General features: G+C 41.4%; 1 pseudogene across 1 annotated transcript in view; it reads right to left on the bottom strand.

Moving 5' to 3' along the window:
* The window catches only part of LOC145450978 (HHIP-like protein 2), a 56736-nt pseudogene that overhangs the window by 14783 nt on the left and 25680 nt on the right, over positions 1-16273 (bottom strand). The window contains exons 3-7 of the transcript XR_013918656.1: positions 15350-15653; positions 14476-14563; positions 11951-12062; positions 11771-11897; positions 8028-8215 (exon numbers count right to left, since the gene is read on the bottom strand). The product of XR_013918656.1 is annotated as an HHIP-like protein 2 (transcript). The remainder of the gene's footprint in view (positions 1-8027; positions 8216-11770; positions 11898-11950; positions 12063-14475; positions 14564-15349; positions 15654-16273) is intronic.

Here is a 16273-nt window from a genome sequence, read left to right as displayed (position 1 = left end):
TGAATAAGCTTGCTCAGTATAAGATATTCACAACAGTTGACTTGAAATCGGCATATCATCAACTCGAACTGGATCCGCGTGACCGAGAATTTACTGCCTTCCAGTCAGGAAGCGAGTTGTTTCAGTGGCGACGACTTCCTTTTGGTCTGACAAATGCTGTACCTGAATTTCAACGAACAATCGATTACATTGTCAAGCAGAATAACCTGAAGGGCTGTTTTCCGTATCTGGACGATATAACAATCGCTGGGATGGATCAGGTTGATCACGACAACAATGTGAAGGCCTTCATGAACGCTGTTTCACGCGCCAATCTTACCATCAACGAAGCTAAGACGCAACTTGCTAAGTCCGAAATAGCTATTTTGGGGTACAAGGTCGGACACCAGTCTGTTCAGCCTGATCCAGAGAGAGTAACACCGCTCCTAAATCTCCCATATCCGGAATCTCAGCTTCAGTTGAAGAGGATGATAGGGTTGTTCGCCTACTACGCTAGATGGATTGCAAATTACTCGACTAAAATCGGACCGCTAATCAAAGCCACGATTCCTTTAGACAACGATTCCCGTGAAGCAATTGATCTCATCAAACAAAACCTGGCCAACGCCGCATTACGACCCATCAATGAATCTATGCCCTTCACAGTAGAAACTGACGCTTCAGATTTTGCGATCGCCGCAACCTTGAATCAGGAAGGCCGCCCCGTTGCATTTCACTCGCGCACCCTATCGCCAGGCGAACAACGACATTCGGCTGTTGAAAAGGAAGCATATGCTGTGGTCGAAGCGCTACGGAAGTGGAGGCATTTGCTCACCGGACGGCATTTTACATTGGTCACTGACCAGAAAAGTGTCTCCTTTATGTTCGACAATCGACACACCAGCAAAATCAAAAACGACAAAATCGCTCGTTGGCGATTGGAACTAATGACGTTTAGCTATACTGTCATTCATCGGCCCGGCGTGGAAAATGTCGGCCCCGACGCTCTAACGCGCGCCCATTGCGGATACATGGGAAAACACCAATTGCGCGATCTGCACATTTCACTCTGTCACCCTGGCGTGACCCGCATGTCTCACTTCGTACGAGTCAAGAATTTGCCATTCTCCATGTCAGAGATACGTACCATGATTTCACAGTGCGAAGAATGTCAGCAAATAAAACCTCAGTTCATTCGCTCCGACGAGGAGAAGCTAATCAAGGCGACTCAACCCTTCGAACGTCTCAGCCTCGATTTCAAGGGTCCGTTACCCAGCGTTACGAAAAACAGGTATTTCCTCACTATCGTCGATGAATATTCACGATTTCCATTTGCATTTCCCTGCGCAGACATGTCTGCGAAGACGGTTATCAAATGCTTAACGACACTGTTTTCTGTATTTGGGATGAGTTCATACATACATTCCGACCGATGGTCGTCTTTCCAGTCTTATGAACTCAAATCTTGGCTCAACTCTAAAGGGGTTTCTACAAGCAGGACCACTAGCTACAACCCTCGTGGAAACGGACAATGTGAAAAGTACAACGGCGTGATCTGGAAGGCGATTCAATGCTCGTTGAAATCTCGACGTCTTCCTCTCGGCCATTGGGAGGATGTGCTATTGGACGCTCTACATTCAATTCGGTCGTTGCTGTGCACATCGACAAATTGCACTCCTCACGAGAGAATGTTTCATCACTCTCGCCGCTCGACAAATGGCACCTCCATTCCGTCATGGGTGAAACCGGGTCCTATCTATGTCAAGCGACATGTGCGAAATAAAGACGAACCCTTGGTGGATGAGGCGGAGCTCCTCGAGACAAACCCTGCTTACGCCCATGTCAGGCTTAACGACGGCAGGGAAACTACGGTATCGGTTCGGGATATTTCACCGCGCTATAGCACCGACGTAACCAGCAGAGCTGAATTCAGTAACCACAGCCCGAGCGAAGATTGTTCTGGGGAACAAGTCTATAACGAAGACGCCACGATTCGTGATGCTACCATTGCCACTAGCACCAACGAAGGAAATAACGAAAGTTCGCAACCGAACATTGAACCTGAAAAATCACCGCTTCGTCGTTCAACGCGCGTTCGAAAAGCCGTAGATCGATATGGCGCAGTACCCTATTATTGACAATGTATCACACTTTGTTTCGCAAATATTTTACGGGGGGAGAATGTACTATTCCTCACTATTCCTTATCTGTACTTTCCATCATTAGTTGATTGATTCACGTTGATTACGCTCACTCTCCTTACGTAGTGCTGCGAGTAGGTAATCCGATGTCAGTTGCTCTAGGTGTTGGGTCTTGCGTTATCGTATTTGAACTGTTCCTATACTGTGTATCTCATTTGTCATCTGTTACAGAATAAGTTTAATAAAGCCTATCTCTAGGTCAGAACAGTATGATATTTTGACTTGGTTAGGTATCTTGTGTTCAACGCTGGTAGTGTGATTGGTCTTGTTAAACGTAGTTGCCGAGTTGTACAATATACTTTTCGTGCGTATACAGTTACGAAGGGGTGGAAAATGAAATTGCTATTATGATCGTCAGAAGATTGTTGCATGTTGATTTGTCGGAGTAGCAACCCTATCATTCGCATATGACAAGCAAAATCATTACCGCGAATACATGTAACTGGTTCGCTCGGTCTCGATCAATGCAAAATAGATGATTCGTTTTTTGAAACCGTAGCGAAGACCACATGTAAATCGATGCGATAGACTTCTACCCCGTTACATTCAGTCGTGTCGTGTCCATTTTAATACGGAGCCCACAGGTATGACATGCACACACTAACGCCGTGAACAGAAATCGATGATTTTGATTAATAAAAATATTTCTTGACTACATCGGAATGTCTATGTTGTAGAAAGTAAATACTTTTATGGAGTTGAGTGTTTAATGAAAGCGATTGGTTACAAGTATGTGTTGGGGAAAGAAAATTTATTTTTCTGTATGTGACAGTTTGTGACGAAATGAAAATAGATTTGTGGTTTTAATTGAATTGTGACTATGTTGTTTTAATGTACGTTTCAACAGGTAGACTTGACACTGAACAACAATTCGACTCACAAAAAATGTTTGTTGTATGATTTGTCACTGGTGCGCAAAGGGTTAGGAATATTTTTGTATGATAATATCTTCTAGCTGTTTTGTTGTGAGGGCAATCATGTGATGACTCAGCACTTTTCGTTAGCAAAGTAGTTTGATCTATGTGAAAGATGTAAGGACCGTGACTAGAAAACATATGTACTTTGTTGTTGGAGTACTGCTATGGCGTTGACATAACCCTCTGGAAGTGAGTATGCTTTTCTTTCACGAAGGTTTACGTGGCTCCGTTGTAATAAATTTGTGTTAACTAAACTCGGATGGATACCGCAATTTTGCTGGACTTACACATGGTATTCGCATACTGTACACATACAAACTTTTGTGTAAACAACTCTGATGTTTCTGTTCGTACTAGTTCTGTGTTGAACTATTTGAATATTAAGATACATGAACACCCATTCAGACAATAAAGTTCTTGTGATATCGAAACAGTTTGAAAGCGTCACCAATCATTGCGTATGTTCGTAGCATGAGCGAATATTTTCATGTGTCATGAATATCTTTCGTATACACTTAGTGTGAAATGAGATGTGTGGAACAATAATTAGTGTCGTACAAAGTGTTGTGTTTGATTGCGTACTTTTTTATCATTGTTTGTTGTTGAAAGATGGGTGAGTTTACATTTAAATATAGTAAGCGGAACAACTCATGTAATAAATTTTACTCGTTTGAAAATCGACTCGCGTGAAAATACCGATTAACAGTATCAGTATGAGTAGTATGTTATTTTTCGCGATATGCAACCAATCTTCTAAGCATAACTTGTCGAAATTTATCGTGTCATAGAAAAGTCGGCTGTTACGAATTCGAAACAAATGTACTTCGATTATCACGACAAAGGGAATTGAGATCAATGCAGTATTTCGGAAGTGACTGTGTATCGTTTGGTATGTTCAGCAATCACTAAATGACAAAAATATCAAACTGTGCATACAACTCTTTTAGGTAAACGATACAGTCACAAGTCGGATGCGATCTCGATTTACAGATGACAGCTTGATGATGTAAAGCTCAACCACTCCAGTGTGTTTATTGCAAAGTATTTGACACAAAATATTGAAACGAAGGCCCACCACTTGGTTTCATTACAAGGTGAGTGAAAATTGTTTTCTGTTGGCTAGGTATGATTTGCATTTAGAAAAAAAACGAACTACACCGATTAAGCGACGCTGTTTAATATCCGATGAGTGAGTGAAATTTATTTGGAGTTCGGTTTAGCGAGTTAATTACCGGCGATTCAATCACATACGAGTAACGTCTTTTAGTGGCAGAGTATTGTGACGACATTTACTTTGATGAATGACAATTTCCGATTTCTTTGTTCGTGAGCGTTCTACAAATATTTCTGGCATACATTTAGCAAGCAATGGTAATGACTTTCGCAAGTTTGGTTTTATGATTACAATTACTTATTCAAATGATAATTTATGATCACTACTTTGAGCAATACAAACACATTTTGTAGATTTCAGTGTAGCGCCTATTGCGATTTTGTTAATGCTATGAGTTTTGTGTATTACTCAAGTCTAGTAGAATAGGATGCGTCCAGTAAGGATATTCTAAATTGCTTCTGTGTTGATCAAAGTCTTGAAGTGTAAATCTGTAGACTTCACAACGTCTTAGAGAGTGCGAACGGAATTGTGTATTGATCACACGCTTCAAACGGTACTCGATACCCAAAGTGATATTTTCACACTCTGTAAGTTGTGTATGTTTCAAGTCCTGTCACAACTCCGACAACAAATTGTATCAATTGCTGGATTCAATAGTAACGACATGAAATTGTGATATACTGACTCTATATGTAGTTTTTTCAATTAGCCGTCACGAATTTGACCAATAAAGCATTTTGCATCGGGTGTTCAATGTTTGAATAACGAAATTGTTGTTTCATCTTTAGTCTCGGTTACTGGAAACAGCTACATTTGTAAAAATATTTTCTGATATCCGTAATACGCAGAGTGATTTGTACCAACACGGAATATCTTTCAAATCAAGAATATTTCAGACAAGTATAGTTTTACAAATCAATATGTTAATAACCACGGTAGTGAAAAGTTTGTTGTTGTCATAACCTTTACCACAACACCGGGTCTAATTAACGCGAATAATTTAATAATCAAGTCATGATCAACTATTACATATGGCAAATCAATTTGTCAATAAGGCTGTTTACAACATGATAACTTTCAATGTAGCACCGGCGTTTGATCGTATAAGAAATGAATTCTTAACTAGATTGCTCGACCTTTCAAATCTCGTATACTCAAACATATTATGTTAAGCTCAAGTCCCCTGTACCGAAGAGTAATTACTTTTGTCTTACAAAATATACCGAGTAATAATTAGTTTGTCTTGCAGAATATACCGCGTAGTAATTCCTCTATCTTACAGAATAGTAACGACTTTTCAAGTTGAATAAAAAAGATGCGTTGGGATATGAATACAACCGAGCTTGTTATGGATTTTAGGTTTTAGTGATTGTATGGACTCGCGTATGCTTGGCTGACTGCTGGAGTTGGTCGGGTAGGTTACAAACGGATTTACTTGCCAATGTTTTCCTGATTGACTGAGTATGGCAAAATGTTAAAATGTCGAGACCTAATACTTTATCCGTACACCCAATTACAACAAAACATACCCCGCATTCAAATAATACGTAAACTACAACTGGATTTAAAACTCGATGCTGTTTTGTGGTTAACTCTAGTCAGTGGTCATGTTTGTGTAGATTTCAGGAATGATCATGACGAGTTGGCCGGGTAAATTAGTGGTAGTAACTATGACCGTACAGAGTTGCTGACATTCCAACATCTTTTACGCTGTAATATACGGATTCACTCGTGATCATTTAATTCTCAGTTATTGTTCAGACATTCAAATCTCCTATACTCAAAATGTAATAGGTTATGTCAAGTCGTATATGTACCGATTAGTAAATACTTTGTCTTGCAGTGTAGTAACGCCCTTTACAGTTGAATAAAAATTATCGGTCATATGAATACAACCAGGATGAATTAATTCAAGTTTGCGAGTTGTAGTGGTATAGTCAAGTAAGTGAGAACTATATTTTTAACACCGGTTGATATTATGAATAATTCTTTTGAGTATGGTAAGATGTTAAAATGTCTCTTTGACAAACGGAAAGCCAGATCGTGAATAGAGTTGTAAGGTTTCATTACTTGTTTCAAATCAATATGCGTATAATCTCTAAATATGACCGGGTTGAAATTTGGTAGTCTTGTTAGTCAATCCTATTTCAATTCACACTACGCCAAAGTCAAAATATTCGGTTTCGGATTATCTCAATTTACCTATAGAACCCGAATGGATTCCGACCCGTGCTATAACTAGATCGCTATGTCTGATGCATTATCCTGTCAGCGACGTAGGGTTTTACAATTATTTCACACCTTTTCGAATAAGCGTCAACTTCGCAAAGGATTAGGGTGGGATCAGAAATAAGTGAGAATTTGTCGGTATTCGAATCATCGTCTGCGACGGTTCTGTTATTCGTTACTTATTAAATTTTACCAGTGAAATCCAGTTCCTGTGACATACCGATTATCAAAATATTACATTGTGGCGATTGGAATGTATGTAACAACAAGTTGCGAGGGATGGCTATGTCTTAGGTGTTATCTCGTGAGTGATCGTGGGATTTGCAACCTATTTCACACCTTTTTGAAGTGTTAGTTTGTGAACGCGGCTATTGTTGGTATCGCCGTCTACGCGGGCTCTGTGGTAAACTAATTACCAAAATATTACATTGTCAACGATCGGCATGTATGTGACAGCGAGTCGCGAGCGATGGTTATGTCTTAGGTATTATCTTGTGAGCGATCGCGGGATTTTACCAATATTTCACACCTTTTTGGAGTGTTAGTCTGTGAACGCGGTTATTGTTGGTATTCGAATCGCCGTCTACGCCGGTTTTGTGGTAAACTAATTACCAAAACATTACCAAGCGACTGATTCCTAGATTTAGCAAACTATTTCACACCCTTTTTGGTGAAAGTACGACATGCCGCTAGCATTCTATCAACGAAAGTACGAATCATCGCCGCGCCCATAAGAATAACGATATATCGAAGTCGCATTCACCGCAAACGTTGGGATTAACTCGAATCGGACATATATAATAATTTGAGGTAGACACATTAACTAAGAGTCAATCACGTGACTATTTACTTGATACATATTCAACACTGGTCGAGAGATGCCTACACCCGAAAATACGATATGCCGACGCACCCATAAGAACACATTGTGAATCACCACCACTGCCTATACGCGAAATACGACACGCGAAAGTACGACGTGCGACAGATGCCTATACCTAAAAGTACGATGTGCCAACACGAGTTTTCAATACGATGTGCGAGAGATGCCTATACCTAAAAGTACGACGTGCCACCGCACCCATAAGACGCAATAGCCGCATGCGACCGAGAGGGGGGGTCTAAAAAGCCGCATGCCACCACGAGTTTCCCAGCCGCATGCGACCGCACCCATAAGAGCCCAATGCAAAAGGGGGTGTGGTCACGACCGATCATATACACTACTGATGATTCTGGCTGTCTTATTCGTCAGTGCATTTGCTGTACCGATGTTCATGTGAAAAGCCATTCCGAATCCGATAACATAAAACGTAATGAGTTACTTCGAACTTTAATCTAGTTAGGTGTATTATAGTAGGTTAGTTGCGGATTTTTAAGGTCTTTAGTTCTAAGTCGATAGTTCTAGTTGCACATGTGAAAAATCTAGTAATTTGTGTAAATCTGGCTATGAGTTATGATAGGAAATACATCGCACTCGACAACATAATGAATGCAAAGTCGGTATTCCATCACTGATGAGGTTAGTAGAGGTAAAATTCTCTTCACACGAGGTCACGAATCCTGCTGAGAGGATGCAAAGATGCTTACTTGTTCTGTGCGTTTCCAACGGGCCCGAAAGGATCTCCCCCATACCCGCCGTCGCCGGTGAAAATATAAAGATAACCGTCGATGCCGAACAAGAGCTGTCCCCCGTTGTGGTTGAAAGCTGGCTCTAATACCGTCAGAATGGTTCGTTCGGTGGAAATATTCGCAAGGTTCTTGTTATTGTTCGATACCTGTTGACATAAATTGGTATTAGTGCGCAATCCTGTGAAAGGTATACAATCTGCAGGAACGCATTAACCAACATGTCCCCAGATTCAGCAGAGCGCGTGCATCACGCTCAGTGAAAAGCTCACACTTAAGTCACCCGCTTAAGATTGATGCTGATCGATCAAAGGCCATTAATTCTGCCATCGGCAAACATCTGTTAGATAATCCGATTTGTGCGAATAATTATCGAGACGGCCGATTTCGAATCGTTGGGCGAGGACGTTCACAATTCCATTTGTGTGCCTTGGAGTCTACTTTTATCAAAATACACCAACTAAAACTCTGTCAACAAAAGCAGTTCGTGTACCAGCTAAAATTAGTACATTGAACCGGGGCCTACGATATTCACGGCCTTATCTGGTACATTACGCTTGCAAGAGCTAACAGGCCGATGTTCACAAAACAGAAATTCGCGATTATGCGCGATTTCGCTTCTCGCTACCAGACGCCTCGCCTCAGATAAGCTGTATGTATTCGTACAACAGGTCAAATTAGTACCTTACCGTCAGAAAGTGACAAGATACAGCCTCGCAGATGCAGTTATCCACTGATTGCAGAAGTAGGCTAAGTAGTGAGAAAACACCGACATGCTCATGTAAACCATTTTATTGCATGTTAAAATCAATTCAAGCACGTGAAGAAGAATTGGTACACATGTCATATTAGAAACTACTTGCAATAACCAACTTGTATCAAAAACAAACTTGCAGCATACAAGCTACGGCCATAAGTACCGGTAATGAGAATGAAATGCATCACTGAAGAATGCAAGCTACGTCTTGCTCAACTGTCCTTGTTTTAAAGTCCGTTTTTAAGCATTTTTCGCACAGAGGAATTAACTAGCTTCTGCTTGTTATTGTAATATATATTCACAATGATTTTGTCGCCAATTTCAAAGCTTGATCTCGATGATCATAAACATGCAAAGTGCAAAGCCCACCCCCCTCCCCCAAAAAAAAGTTATGCTAAAAAACGATGCAAAACTTATTCACTGCGACTTAGGGTGAGGGCAGATGATTTTATCAGAACAATCTAGGATTAAAAAAACTGGATGAAACAAACTCGGCAAGTGGTTCTGATGGAGTAAGCAGTCCCCCGCGATCGAGTAAGTCGAAATAGCGTGAACTTGCTTTCCAATTAACCAAGCAAGTACACACGACACCTTCTCACTGTAAGGAGATAGAAATGATTCGGTAATTTCAATAGCCACTTCTTCAATGACTTTTTTGAAATGTTAAAAATGAGTTGAGCTTGATGTCAATTTTTAGGATGGAACAGAGATTATCTTTTCAGAATTGGTAACGTCTGTTGAACCAACCAGAAACCTCCCCCCACACATTTGCCTATACCGTGAGAATCGTCAACCAAGCATTAATCAGGTTCAAGAATGAAGCCATATCTTCCGTGAGAGGCAAGTAACTTTTGCAAGCTGCAATAGTCGACTCATAGAATGGACCATGAGCTAAGTTGACATTCTGCTTGTTATTGCTTGGATGTAACGAGGCATATATCACTTTTGGCGCTTTCCGCAAATTCGAATCATTATCATGAGATTCCCTGATTTTGTGAAGATCGCTCCATGCAATAAATCCGCTGAGTGATGATACACTTGAAAAATCAACGGCGAATGAGAATGGAGTAAAGACACATTTCTTGGCTCGAAAAGTTCTTCCAGTAAATTGTGCTCGGATTTGTCTCATACATTTTTGAGATATTTCGGGAAGTTGAATAATGCGCCACGCTACACCTGGTCATCATTGAATTCCATACGGTAGAAAATTACATATTGATTACCCTCTTTTGTACATGGTATAGCTTTCTGGAGTGTGGGACTCGGTCAAATCTTATAAACTGCTCATTTTATCAGATAGCTCAAAATCTTTCAACTGATCATTCTGAAATATCCTTCTCTTCGGTGGTTTTCTGCAAGGGGTCATATATAGTCGGGATCAATGAAGGCCGTTGCAGCTCATGCTCCGATCGTATAGTAGGAACTGGTTTTCTATCCAAGAGCAGTTTTTTCACGTCCCATTCACGAAAGATATCCATTTTTTGTAACTCCAAATCCGCAAATGGAAATGGAAACTTTTTGTTTAGTTGTCAAATATCCAGCCATACAGCCATAAGCACAGCATTTATTGACCATTATCAATTATTTTACCTTAAGCTAAACCTGAGTCACCAACACACCAAGTGTATACAATCAGTCAAAATTAACTGGAAGAAAGGCCACATGAAGCTCACCACCAATTCTTCACTATATACATAATACGCACCATAAAGAATTATTAAACCACTGCATAGCTGTATCCTACGTCACGCTGTAAGCCGACCAAAACGACAGCTAAACGTTTTCCACTACACTAGTACACTATATACGGAATATCGTCCCTGGAGCATTTAGCTATAATCACGGCATCATCCTGTAACATTTCAAACGCGGCGACGAGCTCAAAAACTTCAACTCAAACTTAAGGGGTCTGCTACAGAGTATTTCAATCGCATTACTGTAGCCTGCCTAATAGTATAAGACGGTAAAAACGGCAGCTTAAAACATAGCTGTCAACCTTCAACTCGAAAACTCGCTTCAAAATGCGAATAGTCCGGTATGAGAAGCGAAATCGAGACAATCGCCGATTGTCACGTTGAGAGTAATCGTCCTATCAAAACTTTCGCCCATTATTACGTCAAGAGTAATCGCGAATTTCTGTTTTGTGAGCATCGGCCTGTTAGCTCTTGCAAGTGTAATGTACCAGATAAGGCCGTAAATATCGTAGGCCCCGATTGAACGCTCTCTCATTCACGAAATTTCATGCTGGTGACGTCATAGTTTGTTATACGATTGTTGATATAAAATGTTCTTTTCAATTCTCTACTAGTTGCTGACGATTACCCGACGAGTGTCAGCCAAAAATATTCGAGTTTATTTCAATATGAATATACTATTCAATAACACTCAAAGAGTCATAGCATACGAAGGAACGAATAGACCGGTGGTAATTACCGAATAATATGCCATGACCCGTTTACCGACAAAATTATTATTCAACATGAGGCATGAGGCATTTGTGAAAATGCGATGCTATATTTTCTACATCTCATTGCAGAGTACAGATCTAATACTGAGGAAGGGAAAGAGTGTATATTCACACCCTATAGGTGGTAAACGGAAATATACCTCAGAATTATACTGTGGTATAAATCCAACCAAACATTTCCATCCGAATGTTGATTGGCAAATTAGAATAAGCACGAATGGATTACAAAGGAACGTAATAAGGTATGTGCCATAGACGCACGTATTATTTATATATTATAATAATGCTTTACAGACCGAATTGATCAGGACCATCTCTTCTGCAAAAAAAACAAATAGAAACAAGCTAGCGATTGCATATATACAGTTGGAGAAAAATGCGTATTGATAATACTGAGTGGCTCAAACCGTGAAATGAGCAAGTTGAAACAAACAAATAAGAAAATGTTCTTTATTAAAAACTATTCTCATGTCATATTACCTTCATTTCGCTTATCTTGATATGATGTTGGCCGCCGATCAGTAAGGTGTAGTAGAGATAAAACAGACCATTGTCGGTGTGGTTCGGATGAAAAACAATGTCCAGCATTCCCCGTTCGTCGTAAGTACTGCGAAATGCCACATAAAGTCCGAATGCCAGCTAAGTGACAGATGCACTTACTATGCTCTCACCAATACCAAATCTCGAAGGTCGAGAAACGGTTTCGGTAGCTTGTTCCACGTCTTCGTAAAAACCCATACAACCCCGACCTGTTCCACGACGAAGGATCTGAAATTGTCAGGTCAAACATCGATTATCTGATGGCAATGAGATATGGAGTGTATTCCTATAGGAATTATACTTGCTGAAGCGTAATGCAAGCTAATTCTGAGGCATTTTGATTTGGGACACGCCTGAACTCTGTCTACAATACAACAAATATTCTCCAAATATTCCGAGCAGCGACCAACGAGTCGGCAAAATGAATTGAAGGATGAATGAGCAATTTACGGCATGTCCAACATGGAGGAAGAAAGGAGCGTGTCTACTCTCATGGGTTGGACCTGAAACGTACTCGCTCCTACGTAATTTGTGTGGTGCTGCTGATGTCGGTGCGCAAACTTTCGACGCGTTGATTGAGAAATTGTCTACTCTAAATACTTCAAAGACTCCATCCATGTGCAAGCAGCCAGGTACGAATTTTACAATTGCAAAATGCAGCCGGGACAGTCGTACGCCGATTGGATCGCTACTCTTCGTGGTATCTCCAAGGATTGCAACTTCACATGCCCGAGAGAAGGCTATGATCAGAGCTACGTTGATGAGCTAATGCGCGATCTCATCATTAAAGAAACACCGCACGCGGATGGGAGATGGCATTGTCTAACACAAACCAACCCATCCCTCGAAGATGTTCTCAAAGTAGCCGCGACGTACGTGAGAACGCTGGAAACTGATAGGGTTATCTAGGGCGAGAGTAGCTCTTAAGACACTTCCATCGTCAACATAATGACGGGAAGTAACCAGAAGGGGAAAAAAGCCTTCCAAATCCATCCAAGGCAACTTCCCGGAAAGATTGAAATCCTGCAGCCGCTGTTTCATCGATCACCAGAGAAAAGACTGTCAATATCGAAATGCAGTATGTCAGAAATGTGGTCGTAAAGGTCATATCAAAGCTGTGTGCATGTCTACCAAACCTAGTATCACGCAACAGGTTACATCCGTCAATTTCTGCTCAGTGCCGCTCCTCTCCTTCGATATCGATCAACTATATCGACGCGTAGGAAACCAGCTCCTCTGGATCAACTCCAGTATCAACGGCATTCGGTTGCCGACACAGTGGGATACTGGTGCACCCTCCGCCATGGTGGGACTGACTGGGTACAAAACTTTGGGCTCTCCGAAACTCTCAGCATACCATTGCTCTTTCGTGGCGTATGGCGACAAGCCACTGAAAGTGAAAGGTATTTGCACTGTAACTGTGCAGGTGGGTTCCGAAGTTCGAGTTGGTTTAAAATTGGTGGTTCTCGACGAACACCGTGGGCAAAACATTTTTTGTCTCGATTGGAGCGATGCTTTCTCCATGACCGCTAAGGGAACGTTTGCTTTGGATGAAACTTCCTCGCAGATGGTCAAATTGCCATCATGTAATACTATTGACATTTCTGATTCGAACGACAAATTGGTAGCTTTTCAGTCCAAACTTCCCTCCGTTTTCTCCGATGTATTAGGACGATGCACCAAGACAAAGGTGACAATTCACTTGAAACCTAATGCCAAGCCCGTATTTAACAAGCCACGTCCTTTGCCTTTCGCTAGGCAAATCGCTGTTCAAACCGAATCGGATAGATTAGTCAATCAAGGTATTTTTTTAGGGGTAACCGGGAGGAACCACAGTAAACCTCCCCCCGTCACGTTTGTGACAGCGCAGTGGCATTACACTACGGCACTATTGCCACAAGCGCCCGCAAGGGCACTTAAGAGTCGTAGGACTCAAAAGCACCCATCTCAGGTTGCTTCCGTTTTGCTTTTCCTTCAAATTTCTCTTACTAACTTCAAGGTGCAAACGGCTGGCACAAGCAGGCTTTGACTAGGGGCGTCTGCGGTCACTTGTCCTGCGCCACCATACTTGTGCCTGGGGAGAGAGCCACCAATCTGACCGCATCCCCGGTATCGGAATATGAAGGCCTGACGGCCATACTCTTCCTGGGTGTTAGAGTTATTGGAAGTATCGATTGTAGCGCGAGGGTTTCGCATCGGCCAGCGTCCAGAGAGCCCATGCTTACCCTAATACAGCCAAATACTTAACAAACTGGCATGTCCAAAACCAATCAGGAGCAAGATCACGAACTTCCGGTTTCAAGTGCAAGGTAACACTTTAATGATACAGGAAATCGAAATTCGTGATTGACTCGCCTAAATATCGATTTCCATATTGATGATAAGGCCACAGATTGGTTCCAATATTTTCTACGTAATAGTCGAAACTTGGTGGCTACTGCACGGTCAAGTAGACCTGGATAAATGAGACACATGGATTCATGCCTCGTCATTAATCCAGAATTATGCATCATGAATTGCCATATCAAATTAGATTATATTGTATGTGTAGATAAAGCCGAGTTCGCACCTGACGTATACCTTCGCAAGACTGACATAACATAATATATAGCTATCCAAGCTTTCGTTACATTCGGGTTAACTTCCAGTCCCGTCATTGGCGTGCTTCAATGACAAAAGAATTACGTAAATCCTTTGCGACTTCCTTCACGCAAAGATGAGTGCAAAACCTTTCTGCAAAATTAAGCAACATTGACAACAGAACAAGGAGCGCATTGATAAATTACCATACTAATCATAATCAGAATTTAGTCGTCGAAGGCGGGGGACAGCAGGGGGATAAGATAGCAATACAAAACATCTTGTTGTCCATGGTCGACATTTCTCGGCTATGCCCTTTATCGTAGTCAAGGCTGGTAAACAACATTTTGGCACCTACAGATTCGGGACATTGCGAAGTCACAAAAGTACAACAAAAATGTACCTTTGTCGCATAGGGTTAAAGAATTTCGCAGAAATAGCAACGGAACAGTTTATTCACACAGAAATAAATTTTTTGGAGGACACTCGTCACGGGTAATCGTCACAACTAATAGACAATTGAAAACCGCATTGTATATCAACAATCATATCACGACATGATTTAAACGACATGATACCTCGAATAATCAGGGCGAAGAGACCGTTCAAGCTCAATGTTCTGTTTTAGATGGTACGAGTCTCCTGTTAGTATAAAATCTTGGTCGACTCCAAGGCACACGATTGAAAGTGTGAACTGAACGGCCTCTCGCGACAACGCGGAATTTGTCGCCTCTATGATGTTTCGCACAAACAGGATGATCCTGTTCAACAGCTAGTTGACGAGCGTCAGCCGAATATATTCGGGTGGTTTTGAATGTGATTTGCGAAATAATTTCGGGCTCTATTGAATTCACTCGCCCTCTCAATTGAGGGTTCGGGTGCGGTAGTTACGGCCCCGTACGTAACTATGCGCGAAATATAGAGGTGACAAAAACTTACTGTTTCCGCTGAAGGGATTGCGCCTGTTGTAAAACCGAACAGTTCCAAGGCCTCCAGACAAGAGCGTGTTGTTGAGCAAATCCGGATAGCAATAGTCAATATCGCTGGGTAAGACCGCGTCGCAGAAAGCGCCTTGATTGCTTTCAGCCAGTTTGATCAGCTTCGTGTCATTTGTAATAGCGGCCACAATTCCAGAGCAACTCCTCATAATTTTCAGGCAGTAGGATTTACACAATCCCGGAAACGGCGCTTTATTTAATCCACTCTCCGCGTCGAAAATGTGCGCGGCGTAAGGCGAGCATTTCTGTTAAAAAATAATAAACTTTCATTGAGCATATTGAATTTGAATCCAAATATTTCGAATTCTATAACAAAGAATATCAAGTTTAAAACAAAATTCAGACCAACTCGTGAGCTTATTCGAATTCGAGATCACAGGTGCGAAGATTTTCTGCTGTTCTAGAGTCCCCAAGTAGCTTATGATTGAGCAGCTGTAGGTTTAGATTACTTCCACTTTTGCTTTTCTGTTTTATGGCTTAACCATTTACTTCTCACACTTCGAATTTTGTCATGTAGAAAGTAGTTTCGGATGTGCTTGTATCTCCTTCATGTGTGAAATAGTAATAGCAGCTGGACTGCATCACAGTAACTGAATATATTTTCGAAATTTGTAGTGCCATTTGCCATTTTGCGACAGTACAAAAAAGCCGACTAACCTCTAAAACAGTGGTTTCTTAACCGGCGTTCCACGGAACACAAGGCGTACAGCGAGCCAGTTTCAGGGGTTCAGCGTGAATCAAAAAGCACACTCAACTCCCACATATGATTTGGGATGATACGTCGGTCTTGGCCATCATGGGTTGCAGTTAATTTGGCCCGATCAATAGCCGAATTGTAACCGTTGTGGTCAGTGGCGTCCCCAGA

This window comes from Botryllus schlosseri, chromosome 11, assembly GCF_051294905.1.
Source record: "Botryllus schlosseri isolate E-star chromosome 11, Bs_hap1, whole genome shotgun sequence".
In the NCBI taxonomy this organism is placed as follows: domain Eukaryota; kingdom Metazoa; phylum Chordata; class Ascidiacea; order Stolidobranchia; family Styelidae; genus Botryllus; species Botryllus schlosseri.
This window is presented reverse-complemented; position numbering and strand designations above follow the sequence as displayed.